This window comes from Cariama cristata, unplaced genomic scaffold (genome assembly GCF_000690535.1).
Source record: "Cariama cristata isolate BGI_N322 unplaced genomic scaffold, ASM69053v1 scaffold11802, whole genome shotgun sequence".
NCBI classification, from domain to species: Eukaryota; Metazoa; Chordata; class Aves; order Cariamiformes; family Cariamidae; genus Cariama; species Cariama cristata.
Genome location: NW_009604454.1, coordinates 39,660 through 66,534, shown reverse-complemented (window position 1 = coordinate 66,534; position 26,875 = coordinate 39,660). Strand labels below are relative to the sequence as shown.

General features: G+C 45.0%; 1 protein-coding gene across 1 annotated transcript in view; it reads left to right on the top strand.

The window, feature by feature from the left end:
• The first annotated feature begins 10,867 nt into the window (after positions 1-10,867).
• The window catches only part of FHL2 (four and a half LIM domains 2), a 42,128-nt gene continuing 26,120 nt past the window's right edge, over positions 10,868-26,875 (top strand). The window contains exon 1 of the mRNA XM_009695631.1: positions 10,868-10,906. The gene's annotated coding sequence lies outside the window, so the exon portion shown is untranslated. The remainder of the gene's footprint in view (positions 10,907-26,875) is intronic.

Sequence of the window (26,875 nt, the reverse complement as noted above, 5' to 3'; positions counted from 1 at the left end):
TCCAACCAAACCATTCTGTGATTCTTTGAATACATGCTCAGCCTTGCTACAGGCTGGACCCATGAACATGGAGCTGCAGCAGCCTCACCTACATCCCGAAGCTCAGCATGTTTAGCCACTCCTAGCGCCAGGAACTTGCTGGAGTGTCCATGTTGAGGTGCTTTCCTAGCTTTTCAGAGACAGACTCTGTCCCAAGAAGACTTCATTTCCAAGCCTCATTATCAACTTTCAAAATATCCCATGCAACTTGAGAAGAAACACCCGGCTACTTCTGGCTTTGTATGTTTTCTAGGAGAACGGTCCAACACCCCACTTTACTGAACCACCACTTCTTTGGGAATGGAATGATGGTAGCTTGCCAGTTATCCTTAAATCACTCCTACCACCAGACAGACTTGAAGATAAAGTAAGGAATGAATTTATTGAGGAATCCAAAGATCAGCAGTATGATCTCCTTATTTAGAGACAGCTGTGCAGAAACAAAAAAAAAAACCTTACAGCTGCAGACGGATTATCCTAACTCTGTTCTCTGTTTTATCCAGTTAAAATGCTCTCAACATGTTTACGTACCTTTCAGCTGGAAACTTGTCTTTAAGCAAGACCTGGTCCAGAGCATGTATTGCGTTGAAGGGATGTTGATTCAGGGATATGTACGTCCTTGCACATCAGTTTTCTCCCCTGGGATGTTTCAGGTCCCCCTCGCACTTCTCCCATTCATGCCATCACCTGACCTGAGAAGCCCTGGTGCCTGCTGGATAGGTGACATCTTCTACCTAGTGAGGGAAAAAATGTCACCATCCTGGTGCTTACCTTAATTCATGCTGACTGTGAAGGAAAGTTGCTCCTCAAAGGCAGAGCAGGATGCAAGCCTCCTTGCATTAATTCTTTATACGCTCAAAACACCAGCTCATATATATGCATAAGCTAACAACCATAGTAGATATAAACATATAAACAGTGATAATGCATGTAGTTAATTAGATCTTGGCTGCATTGAGACAAGAATTAACGGTAACCAAATTATTTCTGGCTGACAATGACATGAACATGCTTGGCATGAACAACATCCCTGCAATACCCCATGAGGGCATTTTATTCCTTTGAAGCTATGGATGTACTGGATGAGAGATTTTTGGAAAACATTAAACCCAAACCATATGGATTTATCATAATCCATAATCTATTAACACAGTTTTATTTCCCATCTGTTCTCCCCCATCCAGGATCCCTGTTAGCCAATGCTTTGCATCAAGCAGCCCCTGTGTTTAGATCTCATACCTGACAGTAGTGACCATCCTCACTTGCAAAGCTTCAAAACTGGCCACCGATGGCAAAAGTTTTTACTTCTTTTGTAAGGACTGTAGACATAACTGCCACTGTCACGTTAACATCAGGAGGAATGATCTTGGGTTGTTTGACATTAACCTGATCTCACCCCTTTGAAGAATGATTTTGAACTACGGGTTATTTGATGTGCAGGAGGGTTGTCCATGGTAAGATTCTGGCATTCAAATCTACCGAGTTACCAAAGAAAAGCCGAGCAATTTGAGCTGCTAGCATGATACCGTGTCTGAAAAGGAGCAGAAATGCTCTGTTACTCACAATCACACTGAGAGATGATGCAAATCATTTTCCGTCATAGCAGCGATAGGTCACACATTTGAGAGGCTTCTCTAATCAGTCCTTTAACGCAACTGTGCCAGAAAGGGGAGTTTGGGAGCTGTGTTTCGGGGATCCCCTGGGCCTCCCCAACCACACCTTCCTCCTCCTCCTCCTCCTCCTCCCCTAAGCCCCGATGCCCTGCAGCCTGTTTAATGGAGGTGGTGTAACCCTCTTTTATAGACAGGGAAGCAACTTTACATCCCGTTTGGCGGCAGATGGCTGTGACTGCAGAGTAGCTCCTCCTGGGCTGGCAACCCTGGGGCAAAGCTGCAGCAGAGATTGGGGAGTGGGGGGTTTCACTGCTGGGGCCGGGGCGAGAAGAGGACTCGTGGGAAGGGCCCATGACAGAGCTCAGTTTTGGGTCCTTAATCATTTCAGGTCAGGCCTGGATGCCATAAACCATGGGAATGAAAAGAGGAGCTGAGCTGGTTAAATGCCCAGGTGGGCTCCTACCAATGCTCTTCGATGGCTCTGCACAAGCCATCCTGGAAAGGTCCTGCGGCTTTGCAGAGGAGCAGGCACCCTCTGTGCTGTTTTGGGACCCAACTGTAGAGTAAACATAGATTCACAACTCTTCTGCAGCACTCAGATTTTTATTTTTTTTTAAAGATATAACCTCCCCCAAACTATCAGATTCTATTAATGAAATTATTGTGTTTCTCTACACTTCAATATTTGTTTTTCTAAAAATTTGGTCTCTAGAAGGCAAAGTTGTCTCCAGAGCCCTTCTTGTACACAAGGATTGATCAGGAGCAAAGCAGGATCAGAGTCAGAGAGCCCACAGGTCCGGGATCTGGCGTTACTTTAGGATTTGTTATGATGATGCACAGAGTTGAATGCCCTAAAAGCATTTCAGCATGCAAGGCAGAGACAACAACTTCTCTTTCTTTCTACCTGTTCATCTCCCTTCTAGACTCTTCAATGCCAGGAGGCATTTCTTTTTATACTCCTTTAGGTTTGGCAACTATTGAACCTCTTCAGGACCAAGCTCAATTGCAAATCACGGGCGATGCCCACGGCTCAAGCAGGGACTCAGAAAAACACCTGCTTCTCAATACGCTCTTGCAAAGGAACACATTCTTCGTAAAAGATAGAAAGAAGCACTGCCGTCTGCCGAGCCAGAGCCAGGTTTAGTGCAATCACAGATCAAAGAGAGGTGTGAACCTCTCGTCTCCATCTTGGCAGGGTGCTCTCCAGAATATTTAATGTTCACGCCCGAAAATTAAATGGTAGATTTGTTTACAGAGATGTTTTCAAAGAGATGCTTGAGTTACGCTCAGCAGCTGCCCTTATCACTGGTGCTGGGCATACCTTGCGTGTCTGGGTGATTTATAGGTTTGAACTGCTTTCTGCAAGACTTCTGCTTGCGAGGCAGGGGTGTGCTCCAGCATGGCAGAGGAACCGTAAAACAACAGCTGGCTTCAGCTCTCGTCTTGGTTTGGCGTGCCCTGCCCAAACAGTGCCGGACACGCACTCTTGTGCGGGGCTTGATGGATGAGGAATAAGGCGAGAACGTTTGACAACCGCAAACAAAGAGGAATAATATATCTTAGGGAGATGAAGTTAAAGGGGGAGATGTGGGGAATGAGGTGAAGGGGGAAAACTGCAGATGTTTTGAGGAAACACCTGTTAATCCTTGAGAGGAAAGAAGAGGTAGCAAGGATGCTAAGGAGGCAGAGATTGAGAGGATTAGCTTGCAGGTTTCATGAGTGGAGAAGGGAGGTTGGCAGATCTCACTGCTGACACTGCAGGTGCCCGGGGCAGAAAGGAAGGAGGGGAGAGATGTGGCATGCCAGCCGTAACAGCTGAGAGGAGACGAGATGGGGGAACATGGGAAGAAATGCAAAGAAAATTATGGTAATGCTAAGGTGGTCTGGTATTACATTGGGTGATGGTTTTATGAGGCATGCAGGTGGCAATTAGAAAAAGATAAGCAAATTCATAGGCAGGATACGTGCAAAAACAGAATGCAGATTTTGCATGATAAAGACTCTAATCTCACTATCCTTTGGTTATATTGTAAGCGTTTTTTAAAGCGTGAAAAAGGTACTTTTTTTTTCCCAACAATGTGAAAATCAGAGATTTCTTTTTGTGTTTTGATCAGTGTGTAACTAACAATTTAGCTAGTCTCAGCTGACGAGACACATATAGCAAGAAATGTCTCTTCCTTCTTCAGCATGCTTTGGTTTTGGTTTCTGCACGCCAGCAACTTAATGGCTAAACATGTCTGTCAACACTTTCAAATTAATGCACGGCCATAGAACTGATTAGTTGTCTTTGAATCGCTTTTGAAAAATCTGAGCCGCTCTGATGATGATAGAAGTAGCTCTGTTTAACTGAGGTATGATAAAGAGCTGTCCTCCTGCTAAATGTCATGTTCTCTGTCAAACTTGGCCATAAAATTAGGGTGCCAGTTTTAATACACATCGCTTTTTTCAGCCACCAGCAAAATCACTGTGAGCTCTCACAAAAGGCTTCGCTGAGACAGATGAAGTATTAATACTGAAAGCTGAAGACTTTTTGTGTTACGGATGAGAAAAGAGGCAAACCAGTGACTCAGCAGAGAAAAGAAGCATTTGAGGTTCGTCATAGTCACGTACAGGATCTGGGTAAGGGGAAACGGTAGGTGTCAGGTTGGACATTAATTTTAGCACTTGCAGCCAGGCTAATCTAGGCTCTGCAGGGAAATTTTTCTCATTGTGCTAAATGGCCTAAAAGGTCCGTGGTAGCCCTGGGCTGCGCTTCCATCAGCAACGCAACGAACGGCTAGCAAAGATTGAGTTACCAGTTATGCAGTTGATTATGTCTCCGGGGGAAGGAACTACACTGTAATGCCAACAGCTGCTCTTCGTAAACATAACTTTTTAATATCGCCGGGCTTGTTTCAAATTGCACACGATGGCCTTCAGCAGGCTAACCTGAGCCACCAGGCTTACACCAAGGCAATGCCAAAAAGGGGGGGCCACTGCCCTGTTCCAGAGATGATACACGGCTTAAACATTTTGTGCAAGATTTTAGATTTATCACCACTGCCAGCTGCGTTATCTTAGTTTCTATTTCTGCACTGTTTTGAGAAATGCCTTTGAAGTTAGTATAATGTCATACTAGTTTTACAACCGAAGTCCTACTTAATATCTCCTAAGAGCAGCCTATTGATTGCGATGTAGTGGGTGCAGATAGGACAATTTTGGGATGCCGGAGCACCTCTGCTTGAGACCATGTGCCCCCCACCCAGAATGAACCCCGAGGCAGAAGATGTAGGGTTTTTGGGCTATCGCAGCCAGGCTTGGGGCTTTTTACTGGAAAATGTGCTTGTGCCAGAAGCACAATGGCTTCTAATGGCTGTGGAGGTCTGGGAAATTCTTAGTGTGCTACGGGCTGGGGGTTTTTCATGTACTTTTCAGATCTTGTTCTCAGTAACGCTCTCTCTCATGGTTTCCCCTCTAAGTGGGAAACCTGAGCCCCAGGGAGCTTAATTTGATTTTTTAAAAGTGTTTGTCACTTGCAGCTCCTCTGCCCTTCAGTGGGACTTGCTCGCACTTGCCAGGTTTGATAACGTGGATGTGAGTGTCATGTCCAAGGTCACACAGTGAATTAATGCCAGAGCTGGGATTGTTATTACTTATTACAGGCAGGCTGGCGATTACACCTATGCCTAAGGCAATCTACAGTTTCTGTTACAAAAATCTGCTCTAGTCTCTTATGCATGCCAAAATAAAACTGCTGGGGCTGAAATTCCTTATCTGTACAACCACCCTTGTACTTGGGGGCAGGGGAAGCAGACTGGGCTCTTGCTTGCTTAATTTTGCCAGTGGTAATTCCCGACTCTTGCCGCTGGCATTGCAGCACTGTGTTTCTCTCAGATAAGTTATCTCATGAGAAAATACCTGTCTTCTAAAAGGAGTCCTGAAGTTTCTTTTGCACATGTACTCGTACTCACTGGTGGAGTGAGGTACAGTGGGGTAAAGACATTGATTCAAACACACAGGTAAGTGTGCAAATGAGGCACGGAAATTTGGTGTTACTGAAATTGCTTCTTTCGTCTGCTTTGAACTCAGGCAATCAGTTGGATGCCTTTGTCACTGCAACCCACAAATAATTATATCTCAACTTGTTGTTAAGTGAAGCCTTCTTAGCTTTATCAGGACTTAGTTTGGAGGATTATGAGGGTAGATTTAGTTTTGGACTGGAGAAGTCTTAGCATGATCCAAAAACAGCAGCTACAGCGGAGTGAACGGGTATTTCGGCCAAAATGGGAAAGGGCAGAGGTGGGGCCGCGAAACAGCTGCGGAGAGCAGTGGCCTTTTGTGAGCTGTAACATTTGCTGGGCAGATAAATAGAGAAGTGAAGAAGAAATGATTCCTGCTTTTCCAACCTTGTTTGCACTCTGAAAATATATCCAGAGCTCCCTCTGGCTAAAGAGGCACCATCCAGTCCTCTCTTTACTCCAGGCATTCGTCGGTGCTGTGCCACCAGAGTTGCAAAGCGAATCCTGCGGTATGGGGCCATTAAGTAGGGGAAGAAAGGCAGCAGTGCTGCCTGGGGACTGGGTTCGTGTCCCTCAGTGTCAGTGGGACAGGGGATGGAGAGGGGGAGAAAGGGGAAACCTCCGTAGGTTTTCCATGCAAAGTTTGATTATAGAGGTTTTATGGAAAGTTGGGTATCTGAATTTTCAAACTAAGGCTGATCTGCATCATTTACCCAAATGTGGTATCGTTTGTGCTGGGGAAAGATCTGCCTGTGCCCTGAGCCTCTGCCAGCCCCCAGGTCTGGGGGTGCAAGCTGCAGAGACTGGGCATGGGATGGACCAAACACCCGGAGTATTTGTGTTCAGAGACATCTGAAGAAAGTCACAGAAAGAAAAGAAAAAAAAGTCCATCATGGTCATTAAGTATAGTTTGCTTCTGTCTCAGAGAGTCCCCAAAGCAAAACCTGTGGGAATTCAGGAAACTGTTCTGGGGAATAAATATTCCCAAGCATGAACTACTGGCCATTGCTGGTGGCAAGAAAATGGGCTAGGCTAACCTACATCTGGCCTAACACGGGCATTTTTGTGGCACGCTACACACAGCAAAGGCATCTCGTGCTGACTGAGGCGCATTTCACATAATTCAGCCACCACAATTAGCTATCTGGTGCGAGTCATCTCCTCTCCCCCCGTAGCCAGCAGCGGGAGATGGGCACCTCCACCCATTGAAGAAAGCACGCCGATAACCGGTTTACACTAGATACCAGAATTGACGGCAAAAAGTAGGTGAGGTGAACTGCTGATGACAGTGCCCATGGACACCACAGAGGTCACAGGTCTCCGAGCGTTTCAGCCTACTCTCAAGCCTACGCCTGTCTTTGCAGCGATGATATCTTCTTGGAGCTTTGGCTCAAAACACAGGGCAGGAGGGGAAGCCAGGCAGAGACGAAGCCCTTGGAAATCACACATGTTTTGCTGTTTCATATGAAGGCACCTCCACCTCGCCTGTGCTCCAGAGCCTGGGCACAGTGATGGCAGTGAGGACAGCCATCTGCGGGGAGGGAGCTGAGGTTGGGATCCTCCAGGTGCTACTCCATCCCGGCGGGCCCGAAGGTCTCTGGCATCCCTGAGATCACCGTTGCCGGAGCCCAAATGCTGCCTGCCACAAGAGTTTTCACAGGCATGGGAAGGTCTGAAGATGTGCAATGCTCCTGATGCCCCGTGTGCCTCCCGGCACAAGGCTGTGTGCCCGCAGGTTTGCATGGGGGTCAGAGTTTGTGCGTGCTCTTCCTGCAGGTGCAGGGTGGCTGGGTTTGGGGTTTTATGGGCAAATGTCTTGTTTGGAAGGTACCAGTGTGACCTGTGGCTGCGAAGGGCTAGAAGAAGCAGGCAGGGTGAAGACTTGCTAGCACAGCTGAATCCCCAGTTCATAACAGCAAATGCTGATCCCATCTTACTCACTGCTAGGGCCTGAGCATGAAGTGTTTCCAAAATATTGACTACCAGCAAGATCTCCACAGGCTCCCTCTTCCCCTCTGGCTCTGCTGCTAAATCTCGGGCAGTCAATATACGTACAGAACCTACCTCTGAATCCCCCAGATTAGATTAAAAGCTCAACAACATCATAACGTGGTTTTAATCCCTGTGCTACTTACCATGAACACAAATGTCAGGACAGCAAGGTCAGATTCCCATGAATATCTGTCAGTAGAGCTCTTCCTTTGGAAAAGGCAGTACCGGTACAAGATGATGAAATTTTTGTTTGTTAAAGCTATCCTTCTGGGATGCCCACACTCTGTGACTTGCAGAGAATGACGGGACGAATCCTGATTGTGAGGGATCGGTGGTAAAACTTCTAACCTCAGTGTAACGAATGGGTAACAGGACCGTGGTATGGTTTCCACAGGGGGGCTGTGCTTTAAAGCTTACAGCGTTTCCTTTGCATTTCAAAAGCACAGTTGGACTCGATGATCTTAAAGGTCTTTTCAAACCTAAGTGATTCTATGATTCTAAAGCAGCTTCTCTAGCACACACATTTCCCGTTGCCTTGGAGTAGAGAATTGGTTGAAATTCTTACTTTGGTTCCTGCCAGTTGTGGGAGCAGCAGGGCTGGCTCGGATGCTGCAGACCCATGGAGATGGCAAAGGGGTCCGTCATGCCACCGCTGCTTTGGGTCAGAACAATTCAGCCCCTGTCCCTCTTTTTAAAGGGCCAAATTCCAATGCCACTATAAAGCTGAGAAGCCTGTCTCTGCTCCTGACAACATCCACAGCAATCCCTCTCCTCCATCGTTAGCTTGCCATCCTTCTGTATCTCAGAATTGCTGGTGCCCTGAGCATGAGGGCATTTCCCTGCCTGCCTCATGGGAGGAGCTGAGCCGCAGGGAGCACAGGATGAGGCCCAGCAGCCTGACTTGTCCCTGATGCCTTCTGATGGCATCCTTTTTCAAGGAGCCCTCCTTTCCCTGATGAGCCTCATCAAAGAGTAAAGCAATACCCAAAATGAAACTGGGACAGCTTAATTAGAGGGACAGTGGAGGGCAACCAGTTTTACAGGACATTTTACTTTTTTCAGAGAGACAAGTGGTAATGTTTGCATTAATGGACCTGTAATCCACCTTCTCAAGCAGTTAGATGAAATGTGCTGGGAGGCCACGTTTACCCCAAGCTGGTCCCCAATTGCTCGGTGTTTACACCAGATCCAAATGTGCTCTGTAATCGGGCTGACATCGGGGGATTAAACATGTCAGAACCCAGAACATCCTGGACTGGGGCAGGGGACAACCATCTTTTATCCAGGTTGTTTCTACAACATCACCCGGACCTTTGAATCATGCAAACAAAAAAATTGGCTAAAATGAAAAGGTTGAGGCTTTCCAGAGCTGTCCAAACACATGTCCTAACCACCACATTTTTGCTGCTTATACAGCTTTTCATAACTGTTTATTGTTCTGGGAAATGTGAAAGGGCTGTTTACATGGTAGCTAAAGGGACATGTGGCAAAAGGCGGCTAGCTCTAGGATGAACAATATTTTCATCAGGAATCTGTAGGATATTTCTCTTACCTCCCTAACCTAAGTCTCTAGGCCATGCGCCTCATCCATGGTGCCTGGAAGCTCGACATTGCTGCATGGACAAAAGGAGATGCATGAAAGTCACTTGTTCCAAGAGACTTGACTCAGGCTGTCAAATCATGTCGCTTGGCAGAAACGGAGGATGTGTTGTTATGAGCTTTTTTGTGTTAGGATGAACCCTTCAGATACCAACTTTTCATTGGTTTGGAGTTAAAACCATAAAACCTGACTGGGCTCCATGTCAAACCATAAATCCCTTTGTCATGTCGGAAAGCCGGGTACACCCTTTGTGTTAGTACCCAGCCTCCACGGCTTGACCCATGTTTGCTATCCAAATGAACTGCTCAGAGACAAGCTGGGATGTAACGCTATCTCCTAAAGACTATTGCTTGGTCAGCACTCTGAAGAGGAAAGAGAGAAGAGGGAGATAAAGGGAATGGGAGGTTCTTCAGGACCGTGGGAGTCATAAATAAATCCAGCAAAGAAATCAAATCCCTCGGCAAATACTCCTGCTTCGGCCAGGAGGAGGAACAACAGGCAATCTCAGTTGAACAGCACGGTACTTCTTCAGAGAAGTACGCTGCTGTGTAAAGCAGAGTCTTTTGCCTGCACGTGGAGGCTGCCCAATGCTATTTCTTCACCTCCCCGTCTTAAAGAGAGGTTTTCCTTTTCCTCCCCTTAAAAAAAAAAAAACACCTTAAAATAGCTCAACTTCATATCAAGGACTGCATCTCTGCTGCAACTTTCTCTGCAGAAGTACGTTGAAATGCAGAGAGGGACCCAATGTTGGCAAGGCGGTAAGCAGGTTGTAACCCCACCTCCGCACTGAGCCTTGCTCCCACAGATTTTCCCCCGGAGCCAGTAAGACACTGCCCATGAGAGCTGCTGGAAGAGCTTTTTTCCCACCTCTCATCTCTCGCTCCTTCCATGTACGAGTGTCCCCTTCTCCCCGCATCACACCGGCCTTGCGGCGGGAAGGGAGCCCCGAGCAGAGACCTCGCTCCTGGGCTACGGCCCCGCTGCCCACGCAGATTTATTTTGTGACCTCAGGGTAGTCTCTAAAGTTGCCGTCTTTTTGGCTGTGACATGGTAGCACTGACACAACTGCACCCCACACAAGGCGGTGCAGGGATAAAAGGAGGCAGGGGCTCCCCCGCGACAAGGCTGCACACCTGGGATGGACACACAGACAGGCGAAGGGGAGTTGGAGCTTGTTACATCCGCAGGGCAGCCGGCATTTTCTAGGGTGTTTCTGTCAATCCCAGAATCCTGACAGATAATCTCCTTGAGAAATTAGGGTTCCACATAGTTCAGCCAAAATAACAAGCCCTGAAATACCGCCGGCTCCCTGGGGTCCCTTGCAGGACCTCCCTACGGCAGGTGAGTGTATTTTAAGATCAGGTTCTCCCAAACGGAGCAGAGCGAAGGGCTGGGGCTGCTCAGGAGCCCTTTCCATCAGGGACCTGGTGCCGCTCTAGCTGCGATCCCTTAAAAGGCTGGTAGGACAGAGATGCTGCGGTCCTTATCTCCTGCCAATGGCCGGTGCTTTGGAGATATTATATTTATAGCTCACCCGAAGCACAAATGCTTAACTGTCTAATTACTAAACACATAGCTTGGCCAGTCCAATAAAGCAGCCAGTCCGTCCCCATCCGCTCTCCTCCGCGGGCTCACAGGCAAAGGCAGCGCTGAGCTGCAGCAAGGTAAGACAGTGCCTTGTTTTGGTTTTCCCTTTGCAATGATTTCTCAGGGTTTTGTGTAGACATCATGATTTTAAGATGTTTGTTCCCTTCTTGCTGCCGGGGCACGCAGAGAGCGTCTCTCTCTTTGTACTTCCAGTCTGCTGTTGGGAACCAGGTGCTAACTAACAGCTGCTCTTTAGTTTCTGCACTAATAATACGCTCTCGTGTTTTCATGTTCTCAAGGAACACAACCAAGTCTAACTATAGACACTTTCCTAGTTTGAATGGCAAACTGAATTACTTCAGGCAGAAAGCTTTTGATTAGGGATGGGTTTTTTTTCCCCCGGTTATCAGCATTTTCCTCTTTATGATGAATATTTGGAAAATGAATAGATAGTGAAAAAAAAAGAGGACAGAGGGAACATTTTACTTTTTTCCCTCTCTTTCAGACCATTTCCTAATGGCCATGAAAGAAAGAAAAGCAAATTACAGGCGATGCTTGCTGATTTCATGTTTTAAACAATTACTTGTTATGGATTACAGCAGCTGTGGGAAAAGGGGAAAGAAAGTGAAGCACTGAAACATAGCTGGGTGTCAGAGCAGGAATTCGTCAGAACTAGCCTGTAAAAGAGAGTTACCAATAACTGCCAAATGCTAATTATGAGGCTGTTGTTACATTAAATTACTTTTAACCTCATCTCATAAGAGCATTAATTTTCAAATGAAACCAATAAAAGAAGACCTCCTTGGAAAAATAAGTTTGTTTGTGCATGTGTGTAGATTTGTTTGGATGCATTTACACGTGCGTTTTTAATATAAACATCCTTATAATGAAAAGCTTTTTAATCCAAGGATCACAAAGTATGACACAAAGGTAAGAAATACTAATTTACTTTTACCCTGAGAACTAAAGCTACCACATTTTGCACCAGAGCTTGTTTACTATTCTATTATTTAGGAAATTAAAGGAAAGAAGGCTTTTTTTCAAAATGCTGAGTGACCATTGCTGGATGGGCTTTAACAGGATCGCGAGTCCCTGGCACCCCTGGGGAGCAGGGGTCCTTAGACCTGACCCAAGGCCAAGGCTTGCAGGAAAGGTCAGCCTGCTTCAAAGTGTTTGGGACTGGGCTCAGTCCCTAAGTGAGGATTTCAAAGGCCAAAGGGTAGGTCCTTAGCTGGTCCAGAGCTGCTGGAGATCCACTGACTGTAGCCGGGAGGTGAGTGTTTACATCAGGTGCTGATGGGGCCGATGGACGTGGAGCAGTTGGGTCCAGTGCCAGGGCTGTCCCTTGGGCTCTGCCATGGCAATGCATGCAATACTCCCACATCCCACGGGAGATGCAGCCCTGGGGTCGTACCTGGGCCATTACACACTCCCGGCCTCTGAAATCAAGTGGCCACATCCAAAGCATGTCCTAGGGACAGGATTTGCTCCCAAGCCATGCCCAAGTGGAAAAGCCCTAGCTGGCATCCGGACAACCGAGCAGCGTGGCTGTCTGGGTCCCAGGAGCATCCTGTGGTCCCGTTTGATTTATGAGTATGGAGATGGCCTCTGAGGGTGCCCCAACATTTCCAACCTCACCCACGATGGGGACCCACTGCCATGGTGGATCAGTTAACAAGTCCTGGCCAGGTGAGCTCTCCAGACTTACACTGGTGGGGGCTGTAACCGTCAGCGTAGATAGCGTCAAGACAACACGCTTACGACCAAGCTTGCTCCACCTCTCATGTGAAGACCAGCACATAAATGGAAGAAAAAAGGAATGTAAAATACCAGATCATCTGCACACACGCCTATCTTATCTCAAGGCTTACTGTCCCCGCATGGATGCCTTGGAAGGCTTAACATCTTCAGACACCGCAGCCAGCACCTCCGCACGTCTCTCTGTTCTCCAGCAATAATGGTCCCGTCACTAGACCGTGGTCTGCTCTGGTCAGATCTGCACAGAGCTCCGATCTTCTGCTCCCCAGCGCTGGTGGGATGAGTTTTGTAAGCTGGCTGGAGCCCAAAGGTAGCGTGTCCCACCGGAGAGCGCAGCATTGACTCTTAGCAGGCCACCACGGAAGATGGCAGCTCCTCTTGGTCTGTTTTTTCCAAGGTCTTGCTATTAAGACAAACTGATGTGCCTCCGCAGTAAATTGTGCAATAAAGAAGTCATGTTCAGAACTAATATTTTTTTATTGAGTAGTCTTACTTCTCCCATACTAGAATTTTTCTCATGTCCTCAAATTCTTTGTCTATTGTCCAAACCTCAGGCTAAAACAATAAAAATAACAAAATCATTCTGGTTGGGCACTTAGTGTTAAAGTATCACCACTGGTGTATTGACGGTATTCCCTCTTAAAAACTAGAAGCAGAAGCAGCATTCCAATCATGTGCAGTAAAACATTAGGGTTTTTTTTAAAAAAATATATTGGACAAAGATCTTTGGCTTGAAAAAATGCAGGAACATACATACTAATGTAGAGATTTTTCACTGGATTTGAATTTAAATGTGAAATAAAACAAAAAGACCCAAAACCTATTTCCAAAGTGAACCCATTCTAAAAGGCAGTCTTTCCAACAATAGTACTTTGTTCTTACCTAGCGTTTGAAAATATGATTAATGGATGAATAACTTTATTTTTTCCCTTCCAAACAGCAAGCTGTCAGAACAAGGCAGACCTTTGATTGCAGCTGGCAAAGGCTGGGAGGGGGCAGGCTCATTCAAACACTTCTTTAGCACAGAAAATGTAAAAGGCCATTCTGCAAGGAAGAAAACCAGAGAAGGAAGGGAATGTGATTATTGACTTGGGGGTGAAATCCTGGCCCCACTGAAATCAACGGGAGTTTTCTCAGAAACATCCACTGACTTTAGCAAAGCTCAGATCTCCTCCTTTTCCTTCTAGTTTTAATAGTGCCAAACTTGTGTAGATCTGCACCACCAAAGTGTGTTTTCACATTTTTTTTCTTACCAGTTTTCCTTTTTCGTAGCTGTATATTGTCTAACCAGAGCACAGGCACTCTGACACAGTTGTTTTTCAGTGAGATGAATTATTACTGGTTGCAATATTTTATCTTTGGCTTTATATCACAGTGAGTACAGTTTCATGCTGATAAATGTCAGGCTGTTTCAACAATGTTCATCATCTAATGCTACTTAGCTTTGAGAAGCATAGGTCATATTACACAAAGTCCTAGTTTTTCTGAAAGCAGTTGGAGCAATTCTGCCTCATTTTACTCAGCTCGCTCTGACACAAATGTGGAAGGAGCACTACCATACACATTTTAAAAGGATCTATCAACTTCATAAAACTCAAACTGCTGCAGGTTGATTTACTGGCTACCGTCAGTCTCCGACAGTCCTGCTGTCTCTATGAAACTTCCATGTCACAACAAATGAGAGGAAAACTCTCCTTTAAAAGAGGAAAATAAGTATGCTATCAAACCACGCTGTCGTGGGGGTAGAATGGGCACAGACATGGAGACTGAAATTGTTTCGCACACTTCATAAACAAAACCAGTGAGCTTTCAGATCAGTGTATTCCCTGTCCAGTTTAAGAGATTTTCACCAAAGTCTCGCTAGAAATTTGCATGTTTTCTGTTGGAGGGAAGTAGGTAACACTGACTAGTGCTCCTTTTTGGTAGTCTGCAGCTAGCGAAGGAGAGCCCAGCATGCCTAGAGATTTCCATATGAAAACAGGAATATCTGCAATCCACGGGTGCCACCACACAGAAGCCCATTATTCTGTTATTTATCCCATTCTTGAAATGCTGAGTATCCTAATTTCCTATGCATGAAGTCCATTGACTGCAACATGCCCCACAGCCTCCGGCGTTGGGTGCAGAAGGCATCAGGACACTCAGGGGGTTCAGACACCGATAATACAAAGAGAGAGATGTGCTAATGCTGTATAGCATGGCACTGCTGGTACAGAACAATAAAAGAGAGGAAGCTATCAGAATAAACTCTATTTGTTGCCGTTTTCAACCTCTGGATGTAAGCCCCAGCTCAGGAATTCACATGAGCACAGGTTAAACACGTTGTGTGTTACGTACGTATACGGCCCGCGTTTCATATCGCCAAGTATTTCTTCTCTCAATATCCTTTTAGGGGAGAAAAGTAGCGCTTTTTCCTAATTCACAAAGGAGAAGTAAGGGCCAGATCCGAGGGCAGACTCAAAGCTGAAGTGCAGCGAGGACTGGCAGGCTGTGAGACCCAGCTCAGGGCTGTAGTGACCCAGGGCTCCAAGAAATAAGTCTTGGAGAGAGACCCTCCTCTCTTTTCCTTTCATCTGCCTCAAAAATCCGCTAGCCAACATGGGTGACATTGTGTCCGGTTCTGCTCAGTTAATCAGGGGGGAATCCACTATGGCTGAATCCAGGTGTGTGAATTCTACCTGGACACATCTGCCAGGCTTTAGCCATCCAAGGTCAGGTGTCTGTCTGAACTAGACAGCTGCGCTCCCTCTAGATTCAGGAAAGAAAAACACGTCTATAGGGCAATTCGTTTCATCCTCGACAGGTGTCTGACAAATCACCCCTCACAAGCACCTCTCTTTCTCCATCCGCTATAGTGGGATCATGGATGGCTTGTTTGGGTCAGCTAACATTTGGTCAGTTAAAACGAGGTGAGGTGGATGCCACTATAGGTTATTTGCAAAGATTACACAAAGCATTTTGTTGATCGAGGAACAGACTTTGTTATCACAAGTCCCTGACTACTACTTGCAAACTCTCCCCTCCTTTCTACTTTTATGAACCAGGGTGCTGAGTAACATAGACTCTCTGCAATAAGAACTGGGTTGTGCTTACTTCTCAACTTTCTCCTCGGTCATTTGTACTTCTTGTATTGGTTTTCATGTATCTTGATACGTTCCGGGGCATTCTCTGAAGATTCATGAGGTGAACCAAGGCTATCCTAGTGCTGTAGGAACTCTTGAAAGTCTGCTTCCAGGTGCAATGTGGGACCCAGAGCACAGAAGGGGCACGTCAGATGGGTGGGAACTGCTTCTGGTGGAAACAAGAACCTGCGTAGGAGGTGGAAATATTTTGTTAGGAATTTTTCCTCGCTTGGTGTGGTTGTAAGAGAGAACAATAGTCTGCAGAAATGACTTTGCCTCTCAAAACAAAAGGGTGTGAAAGAGTTTATTCAGGAGTGAAGGGTTATGAAAGAGCGTAGAAATTTAGGAGGAGAGACTGAACACTGATGGTTTACCAGATCATCCATTCTCATCTGCAGGGAGAAAATGACACAAACCTATCTGAAAATTTGTAATGGTAACAGTCTTTTCAGCCAACATTACCCGAAAAAGTTTCAATTCAATGCACTTTTTTGTGCAAAGTTGAAGGTCTCTGAAAAATTGGAGATTGCAATGGAAATGTTAACAGTCTTTTGTGGAAATCTTGAACGGAAAGAAGAGCTTTTGCATGAGATCGGTACTTTCCTAATCTGATGCTATGAGTTAGACTTGTATTCCTAGTTATTTTTACTAAACTGCTTCTGAAAAACATCAGTGACAATCAACCAGTTATGACACCGGTTGTTCCTCATTTTAGACTGATCATTTAAAATAAGAAAAAGTACAGAACTTTTCCTCATAGTGGAAGGCGCTTATGTAAGTTTTTTAGTTAGGCAATCAGTGGGAAAATATTCAATCATTATAAATAACCTGTTATAAAAGACAATTGGAACTTCTTATCAGGACTGATAAGGTAATTCATTTGTAAACTGTTTCACCCTCCATCTCGTCAAATTCAGGAAGAGTTTTACTCTGAGGCCTCCAAGATTGGTTGCAGAAACATTTCTGAACTTCATGGTAATAATACTCACCTTTCTTTGTAGACCACAACCTTAAATAAAGCCATGGTGTTATTCGTAGTGTCATCTTGCTTAAGACTTGCAGTTCAATAATTTGCAGATTCATAACCTAAGGAGGATCTAGATTTATTAGTTCAATTAGTGTCTTAGGATACAATTATTTGTTGCTGTGGAATACTGGTGGCTAAGCAGAGGGTATAATTATATGAACTTGATTACAGGAACATAATATATGATGTGCACCATAAAAAGACATACTGTTCTGCTTAAGAAGATCTTTAGGCAGACAGAAGTGAGGAAGACAGGGGTTGCAGATGTTGGCACCCCAGCACACACTTGAAAAACAACCAGCAAAACTGTCAGTTTCAAGGATCTTACATCCACGCTCCACCAGGTCTGAAGACCAAGTGATCACAGAACTAACGGCAGCAAAGGATTCAAGAAAGAGGGACTAGAATGGGCCAAAAAGGCTTTCTCTTGAGCCCATGGAACAAATGGTACATGAGATAGAGGAACAGACTACATCAACCAAACCATAGAAATCTCAGGAACAGGTTTTCTGAGGGCATACTTGTGGAAAATGGGTAGATCTGATTTACTGTCACGGTTTTCGTGTCATGTTAGCTAGTTTTGTCTCAGTTAGAAGCATTTTGGTTTGTAGTAAAATATTGGCCCTGAGGCCAACTAGCATGACACAGCTGGTGTCCTTGCAGTTATACTGTCTTGCCAGGCAAAAGGAGGTGGACACATCCACCCTCCTGCTAGGAGCAGCCCTTGGTCCGTGCCAGAGCCTCCTTGGGAGAGTGATGGGGGCTTTGGGCTCAATCAGACCAGGGTCTGCACTCACGGTTGAACACTGTGGACCATTCTCTGCTGTGTTTGGGCCAACACAAGTTACTGCTATAGATGCAGGCAGGGAAGGCAGCGGGGTCAGAGGAATGGGCCATGTGGTTGCCCTGCGAAGATCTCCCTGTCATTGGCACCAGGAGGTTGCAAGGAGGTTGCAGTATGCAAGGGCAGTTTGTTCGTCCATCCTTTTTTTCTCATCAGCCCTTGCTTTGCGTCCAGTGGTAAAATGCACACACAGGGGTGGCATGGCAGGGCCACCCTCTCCCATCATCCTGAGCAGGAGCGCCCAGCTTGCCTGCTGGGGATCTTTTGGGTCCATGCATGGTCTTCCCTTTGTCCTAGCCAGTCCTTCCCCTGTTATCATGGCTCCCTACTGGAGTCTGCCACTCCTCCCAGTTGCCTGCTTTTTGGTAAGGGTTTCCTCACTTGTTTAATGAGAGTGGCTGAGTTAGCAGAGACCTAGCACGGGCACATCCAGCTCATCGTGCCCGGGACAGGTTAGGGTTCGGCTACACGGGAGGTTGTGCCAGCTACTGGGAGAGGATTTGTGACCAGACCCTCAGCCTGGATTCCTGCCCAAGTACCTACAGCCATGCCCCCCTTCTGCCTTTTCCCCTTGTCCTTATAAATGCAAATGTTGGGTGGATATGTCGCTTATATTAAAGGAAATAGAAAACAGCTCTGGGTCCAAGGCAGTTCACATAGAAAGCCGGCAGGAGAAGCAGCGCGATCACAGCTGTAGAAGAGCTGTGGACACCCAAGCAGAGCAGCCTGCCTTCCTCCCAGGTCTTCCTCTGCTCTCTCCTGCAAGTGAAGTTTCTGCTGCCTGGCAGTGCTACGTCTGCTGCCAGACAAGCCAGCTGCTTCCCCACATTTTTTTCTGGACATCCAAGTGTTAGGAACTCTTCCTTGCAAATGAGGGGTCTGGATTCCTGGAAATCCTACTGGATACAAGGAAGAGCCAGCATCACGGTGGCCTGGGTGCTCTTTGGGAAGGAGTCAGCCAGGTGGGCAGTGCTCAGTCGTGTAAAGCATCTGTATTGTAGCAACCCAGCAAGGACCTGCTAGACTTTATGGTTAGCCTTTAGGGATAAATGAAGGGACCGGCACTGCTTCATAATGTGATTTCTGACTCCTCTCTAACAATTCAAAAAGTTACTTATCTTCCAGCATGAGACACAATATCTTCAAGACGAGCCATTGTTACAAGCCTTTATTTCGTTTTACTCACATCTGAATTTCATTCACATTAAGACAGCAACTCCACTAGACAGCCATGTGAATATAAACTTGGCAGAGACAAACACAACCCATATGTCTATCAGGCTGACAATGGATGGTATATTTTTTCAGCTCTATGATATGTAGTGTTAGACACGAAATTCACATCAGCAACTAAAAGATTGCTTTAAATCCTATTATTTAAAGGGCCTGAGCACTTACGGAGTTCAAAGTAAGCACAGTCCCAGGAGAATCAACAGCAAGGACTCTACTTCAAAGTGCACAATTTAAGCTCAGATTTTCAATCGTAATATACGTCTGAGCCTACGTCTCAGACCCTCTCATTTTATGTGCAGTATGTGCAAACAGTGATTGAGCAGAAAAATAACTGTTGCCATACAGAAGGATCTTTCTGCAAAACAGGATGTCCCCAATCATATTCAGATCGGAAAGGGTGACTATTTCTGCTTACATCAAAATATTAGGAGTCTGAAGTAATCTGGGAAGCGATTTGCAACTGTATGCTTCTTTGGAATTCAAGGCTAGTGGAATGGTTTGGAAAACGATAGGGCCAATACATAACCAGGGTCCAAAAGGAGTCCTCAGGGAAGAAATGGCTGTAACAGAAAACACTAAATGAATTTTTTTTGCTCCTGTGTTCACTGTGAGGAACTTGGAGAGCTTCCCGCAGCAGAACACTTCCTTATGGGGATCGTCAGAGGATCTATTTCAAGCTGAAGTGTCTGTAGAGGAGGTATGGAAGAAATAAACCAAACGAATAGGAAGAAAATGCTAGAACCAGATGGTGTTAACCGAAGAAATCTAAAGAGGCTCAAGGATGAATTAGCTGAAATAATAACAGTGCATGACCTTTTATTTAAAACAGGCTTAGAACTGAGGACCTGAAAGTAGCTAATATGATGACTGCCTTTTTAAACAGTTCCAGGAGAAACTGGGGGAATTAGAGCCTAGTAAGTTTGATAAATTTAGGAGAAATTACTATGCAGGGTAGAGAAGATGGATAAATATGATACACTGGGCAAAATTCAATGTAGCTTTGTAAAGGGAAATCATGCTCTGCAAATCCATTGGGTTCCTGTATGATGATAAGAAGCATGCGGATACAGATGATCTTTGGTTGGCAGCATCCACTTATTTGTACTTTTCCATGTATTCAACAAGGGTCCTTACCAAACACCCTTAAAAACACGTAAGCAGCCACAGGATAGGAGGGAAGATCTTTGCACAGATTGCATAAAATCGGTTAAAAGATAAACAGGCAGTTCTTGCAGTAAAGGGAGATTAATAGGAGATTAATAGCAGAAATTCTACTAAGATAGAAACAGAAGGATCTCAGGCAACAGGATAGTGGGCACTGGAACAGCATCTTAAACTGAATAAGCATAAAGAAGTGCACATGGGGAAAAATGTAACTTTAGCTATAAAATAATGGTTCTGAGCTGACCACCTGGATATGAAATTTGGGGGTTATATAGGTGTGCAAAAAAACCTTGCTCAGTGCTCCAAAGCAGCCAAAAAGCATATTGAATGTTAAAGTTCTGGCCACTTCATCTGAAAAAGTAAACTGTCATGTTGGAAAAAGTTTGGGGAAGGATGATAAAACACAGGGAGTAACTTTCATACAGGCTGACTGGGTAGGCTGGGACTCTCCAGCCTAGCAGAGAGCTGGTTGAGGGGAGATATGATACAAAGACGTGAGCAGCCTGTGAAGTGTGAATAAAGATCAGTTGCTCGTTATCTCACCAAGTGTAAGACCTAGGAGGCATCTGCCTCCAGGTTGAGAAATCCTGGGCTGAGCCAAAAGTTGTTGGAGGCTGCGAGAGTATTACGAGGAGATATCGTTACAGGCTATTTTCATTTTCTTCCCAAGTCACTTCTTAGAGCCCAAGAACAGGATAATGAGTTGGAGAAACCCTTCTGCTCAACAATTCTCATATTGCATGATCTGAATACCTACAAATGGCAGGTTCTACCTGACACTAGTCATCATTTACAAGCACTCACGTTAGACTGAAAACTGTAGTTGGAATGTCTTTTTATTTCTTTCTGCCGTCTGTGTTGGACTGACGAAACTTTTGCTCATGTGACTTTGGAGGTTGTGGAGTCCTAACATTAACCCTTAAGGGTAGATTAGACAAAGGTCTGCAAGGAACAAGTTCGATGTTGTCACCCCTGCATTGGAATTGAGTTAGATAAGTTCTTGAGGAGTCTGCCAGCTGCTCAATTTTACAAACTTTTCTTTGCTCAGAAGCTCCTTTGTCCTCTGGCTGGCTGATAAGGGGAAATGCCAGCTACAAACATTGCTGCTGACTATTTCTAGAGAGTCGTAAAAGATGTCGGGGATACAGGCAGAAAAAGCGTTAAGGGGAGCAGAAGGAAATCATTCTCACAGAAGTAAGGATTTGGAGAAGAAGCCACACGCGGTGGAGCAGTGGGAGGGAAGGGTTCTGGAAAGGGAACTTTGCCTGAAACCACTGGAGCGTGCTGGGAACTCTGCAGGGAATAGTAGGTATGTGAGCTATTTCGTACAGAATTGCACGTCTCTTGTGCTATCAAAACCACAGAGCGATTAGTTTTTTGGAACAATCACAGTGTGCTTGTTTCATGTGTCTGAAACAGGGAACCATAAATCACGATTATACTAAAATGAATAAATCCTAAATTAAGGGGTAGAATTTGCCAGTCCAGATGACCAGCAATTACGGCAGACTCTCTAGTAATTTGACATCCCAGGTTCCACCTGCAGGGGTAGGAAATCCAAAAGCCTTTTCCCATCTGTCATACTCAGGGTCCCACATGTCAATCAAGCTGAATCCAGAGGAAAGGAAAGAAGCAACAGCTCTTCCACGTAGGTCTCTGCACTGTCACCATTTAGAGTCGCTGTATCTAAAGACAACTCACATCTTGTCAGAGGTTGTCTCTGGATCCCAAAGCACTTCCAAAGACATGTCACCAGGCTCCCTATCCTTATTTACAGATGAACAAACTATGGAGCCAAGGAGTTTAGGGAATGCTTAAAGTCCAAAGAGGTGTGAGGACGGCACAGACGAAAATGTTTCACTTAAAAGTAGAGGCACCATCTGTTCTTTAGTGAGAGGAAGGAAAGAGAAAGAATGGTTGGGAAAGTAGGGAAGGAGAAAACAGTCTTCAACAACAAGAATTGTTGCTTTCCACTTGCTTCATTACAACCCTTCATGATTTCTTCTTCACTTTGTCAGCAGCCTTGTGAGGGCTCTCCAGGGTGGCTGACCCACATGGCACAGACACCTTCTGCTTGGGGAAATGTTTGGTAGGCTTCCTTTTTCCTGTGATGGCTTTTATGGCTTCTTTTAATCCATGAGAACCTGGGATGTCTCTTCTGACAATGCTGCTTGCCCAATGCAGGACCTGTCAGCTGTTGAAAACTCAACCATCGCCAAGAGCGATTTTCTTTAGCAGATACCAGTTCCTGAAATCCCTGGCTTGCTCCTTGAAGGTTCCTCTGGTGTGCTGTGTCCCCTCAAGCACCACTGCTCTTCTCCCCTGTGATCCTCTCAATTCATGCCCCACCTCTCAACAGTGTCAAGAGCCGTTTGTCACCACAGCTGAGAGAGAGGAAAGCAGCACAGCAGGGACAAAACCATCTTTCTGCCTGGGTCATCCATTGCAAACCATCTCTACATCTCAGTTGTCCGGGGAGAAAGGGGCATAGGTGCAATTACATAGATGGTGGCAGACCACACGTTGACCACTCGTCGTCTCACTGCCACATTCCCTTTGCGACATCTTTTTCAGGAGACAGATTCCTCTGAATGAAACTGGGGATAAAGGGATAAAAAAGGAGGTCCTGATTAACTTTAAAAACCGAACAAAATCTTTGTCCAAGCTGACCATAATGGTCTAAACTGCTTTCAACTCCATCCCAGATCACGCTGTCACAGAAACAGCCTTGAATTTGAGTCAGTATCATCTATCTTATCACACAGCAATATATCATCCTTCTGAAGATAACGTTTCCTATACAAAGTCAGAAGTTCTTTGTTGCTACTGAGCCATGGCACCTTTCTGTAAATTCCCTGAAGGAAATTGTTTAAGACTGTGTGTGAAAACTCTTCAAATGCATTAAGAAAGCAAACATGGAAACATTTTTTTTCCCAGATTAGATTGGAGTTTCCAAAACACTGAGCTTTTCACATTGATTTAGGCTAAACAGCCTCCCAAAAATAAAAGAAATCTTGCATCAACCCAAAGCAGACTTTCTTGTCATGTAAAGTTCCCTATCTGCCTTGGCTGCAGGGGTTGTAATGGGTTGTCCAAAGGTATCTCTCATTTCTTCATCAGGGTCTGTGAAATGCTGATACTTCTTACTTGCTGAGTGTTTCTACTTGAGGATCTAGTCACCTAGGGGAAGAAAGGAAGATCAGAATGTTGTAAAAAGCCTTGTGACTGGGAAGTGGAACAGGGAGAGAAAACAGACAATTAAAAAGGTCTGATTACCATTTGTATATTCCTCACATGCTTGGCGAAAACTACATCTCTGAGAACATCTTATGAGAATGAAATTTCGGAAAAATTTAATAGGGCCTGGCTGGTTTTTCAGGTTTAATGAACTAAAATGCAATGTCTGCATGAGTCTACTCTACTTCCTAAGCAGTAGTGCCAAAAGTAGCGGTTCTAAACGCACCCTCTCGTATTCAATGGAAGCTTGTATTATACAGGTTCCAGCATCAGAAAGGGATTTGCTGAATTCTGATAAAGTAACTTGATGGTTTCCAGGATAAAATAGTGGTGGAAGGAATCAGTCGATGTCTTAGCCATTTTCAAACCTTAACGTGTAGCTTTCCACCTCCCCTGCCTTCTGAGAGACATTAGATTTCTGTGACTCATACTGGGGGAAATAGAAATAATCCACTTCCAGCAGTCTTTCCACTATTTTTCTTTGTTCATTCTTTTCAGCCAGAAAAGGAGATAAGTGCTGAAATGGTAGTTATTCCAGTGTCAACCCAGTAGCTGAAATGAGATTTCTGAAGGATTAGTAAAATCATTGAGAAGTCCTGCTATGAAAATGATACTTTTCCCATCTTGTTTCCCATATGTGAGGTATGGCTTTCTCCACATTAGAATTAAACCTGTTAAAGCACACAGGCCACTGAAGAACAAGCAATATATGCTACGTAAATGCTACATAGACGAGAAATACATAACCCATAGGGTATGTTTCTAAATCACAGGATGGCACTGAATGATACTTGTATTTTTAACCTTAAATATAGGCCCCCTGTTAGAAATTTTACCCCCTGTTTTCATGGCATGTCTCCTCTGAAGCCTTGAAGATGCCTGATCTGTGCTGGGCTAATCAGAGAACCAATGAAGTGGAAAAAAAAAAAAAAAAAAAAAAGTGGGTCACGTAAACATTAAATTTGCTAGTGAAAGAAGCCCCTGCTCTTTCCTTCCCATCTCCCTTTCCTTAATTATCATTAAGCAAAATTGATTTTCTTCCCCTCAGTGGATTTGATGCTGGTGGGAAAGTGAGTGTGGGGTTTTTTTTCAATTACTGATGAATATTTACTTGTCAGATAAAAAGATGAAGTGAGCAGGGGTGGACTGACTGAAGGAGGATAAGAGCCCCTGCCATGCCCAGTAGTGTTTGATGGAGTGCATAGAGCACATCATGGGATGAGGGAAGGAGCTGCCTGGTAACGCTCCCCCATCCCTTTCGCAGCTCACTGCAGTCTTGGTGTGGATGCTGAGCATCAAGTCCCATAGTGAGTCCACAGATCGTTGGGTTTTCAATTGGCAGAGGCTCTTCTGCCTTCAAGGAGTCAGAGAAATTAGATTAAATGAGACAAAAATGATCTTATCTTCCTAAAGTCAACCAGTGACCTGCAACAGTTAAACTAAACCATTTCAACTGGTGCCAGTATATATTTTAACTTGTGATTGTGGAAAGCACTTGTATTGTATTCCAGCAGGTCGCATTAAAAAAATCTCTGGAAGAGTTGCTGCAGTGGTTGTCAATGGACAGACAGGGAAATGAAAATATTATGGAAATTGAAAAAGTCAAATAATATGGAATATTTAATTTGTTTTAGAAAGGTTTGGAAATGAACTGACTCAAATAGCCCAAATCTAATCACCTTCAGGGCCCATTTTTCTTCTTTACGTGGACTTCTAAATCGGAGCTGAGGTTAAGAACTGTAACTAAGATGGAAATTAATCATTATTGTTGTCACTGTGCAATAAGTTAATCTAAAAGAAAGAAACATCATTATTAGTGTTATAATTTATTTTTTTATTATTATTATTATTATGCACTAACTAGTCCTTTGTAAATTTGCTAACAGCTCACATCATGAGAGTTTGGCTGTCCTGGGCTCTATACTTACAGACAGTGAAACTAAAGAACAGCAAGCTGCAATGTCTTGCCCAAGGGCATCCTGCAACACAGTGATGGGGTGGGAAACCCCACCAGCAGCTCTCCCAGGACATAGGTGCAGCTCCATGGTAGCTCAAGGGCTCACAGAAAATTGCTCGCTGTCTGGTTTAACTCATCTTGTAGTGCCAGTGCAAATGCAGGGGAGGAGCCACGGACATGTGGCTGGCGAGTGCAGCAGCTTTGATTTAAATAAGCTTTAATTGCCATAGAATCAAACTCCTTAATCACACACGTCCATGGTTGGTCCTCCAGGGCACAATGCCTGTGTTTTGAAAACGCAACCGCAAAGGCTGCAGCAACAGACAGATTGACCCATGGGCATTGCTCATCATCAAAAATAACTCACATCTGTAAAGGCGGTTTTGTTCCTTATAGAAGAACTAGGAATGGCCTTCTCCCCCCATTTTATTCTGTCTGCTTTTGTAGATTTTGGGTATAGCTGAGACGGACGTTTCATCCCCATTCCAAATGGGGTGCACAAGAGGGCAGTAAGTACAGGTCAGAGTTCTGGCATAAGTTTGTTTTGCAGGAGAAACCCTTCGCCAGCCCATACGCACACCCGCACCAGCACCCAAACAGCAGCACCCACCGCCCAACACAGAAGGACATTGGACACCTTGCATCATCGGGATGCAAAACAACAAAAACACAGTCTCAGGCTAATGGGCTTTACATTTTTATCCTAATGGTTTCTCTTAAGGTTGAAAGCATTCAAATTAAAGCACCTCCCTTTGGCAAGCACCGGTCATCACTGAAGTATGACCCTGAATTGCCTCCCCACCCTATCCCTCAAATGGCAGAGAGCAGACGTCTCCCACGTGCATCTGATCCAAATTCTTCCCTCTGGGAGGTTTCCCAGGACCCTCACTGTTTTGATTAACAGAATGTGTTTCTGCTAGAATCGTTGATAGATGAAATTGGATTTTGCAGCAGAAAAATTAGTTCCTGGTTATAGGAGGATTAATGGTTCGCCCTCTCTTTTACATGTGCCCGCTGGCAGGGCTCTCCGCTGGGTCCTGAGCATGTGCCGAGACAATCTGTTCCTTTGGCTTTCTCTTACACAGGGGGATTTTTTTGTTTCATTAATTTCCCCTGTTTTTTCTTCTTTTTCCTTCTCACTGTTGGGGAACTTGGAAAGCAAGGTAGGTGGAGGGACACAAGAATGGGCTCTGAACGCTCATAAAGGAACGCCTGCACACTTGCTCCTCAGAAAAATGTGCACCAAATCTCCACCAAGGAGAAGAGAGACAGCTTGTTTTGCGCTTCTCTGGGCAAGGCACTAAGTCACAGCAGGCAAAAGAGCCAAAGCAAACAAAGCCTCATACCAATTTTAACCAAATACTTTATTCTCTCAGCCAGGTGAAGAGCCTTACAAATGTTTAGGTTCGAGTCGCTGTAAAACCTTTCCGTCTGTAAAGCGCGATCCCTTGGATTTAGCAAAGCTACGTTATTAATAAGCATCAGGGGTTTCGAGAGACAAAGGCTGGAGGCGGGGAGGGGGAGCCTTATTTTAGGAAGGGGGCCAAGAAAGACAAGATGTTTAGGAGGGGGAAGTATCGACACCCTTGGAATAGAGAAAGTGTCGAATGCCAGCTGCAGAGCGCCTAAAAGAATGAATGTCTCCGATGCTTTTGTCTCCTTATATGGTAAAATGATAGAGAGGGGTTTCACTCGGCTGGGGAA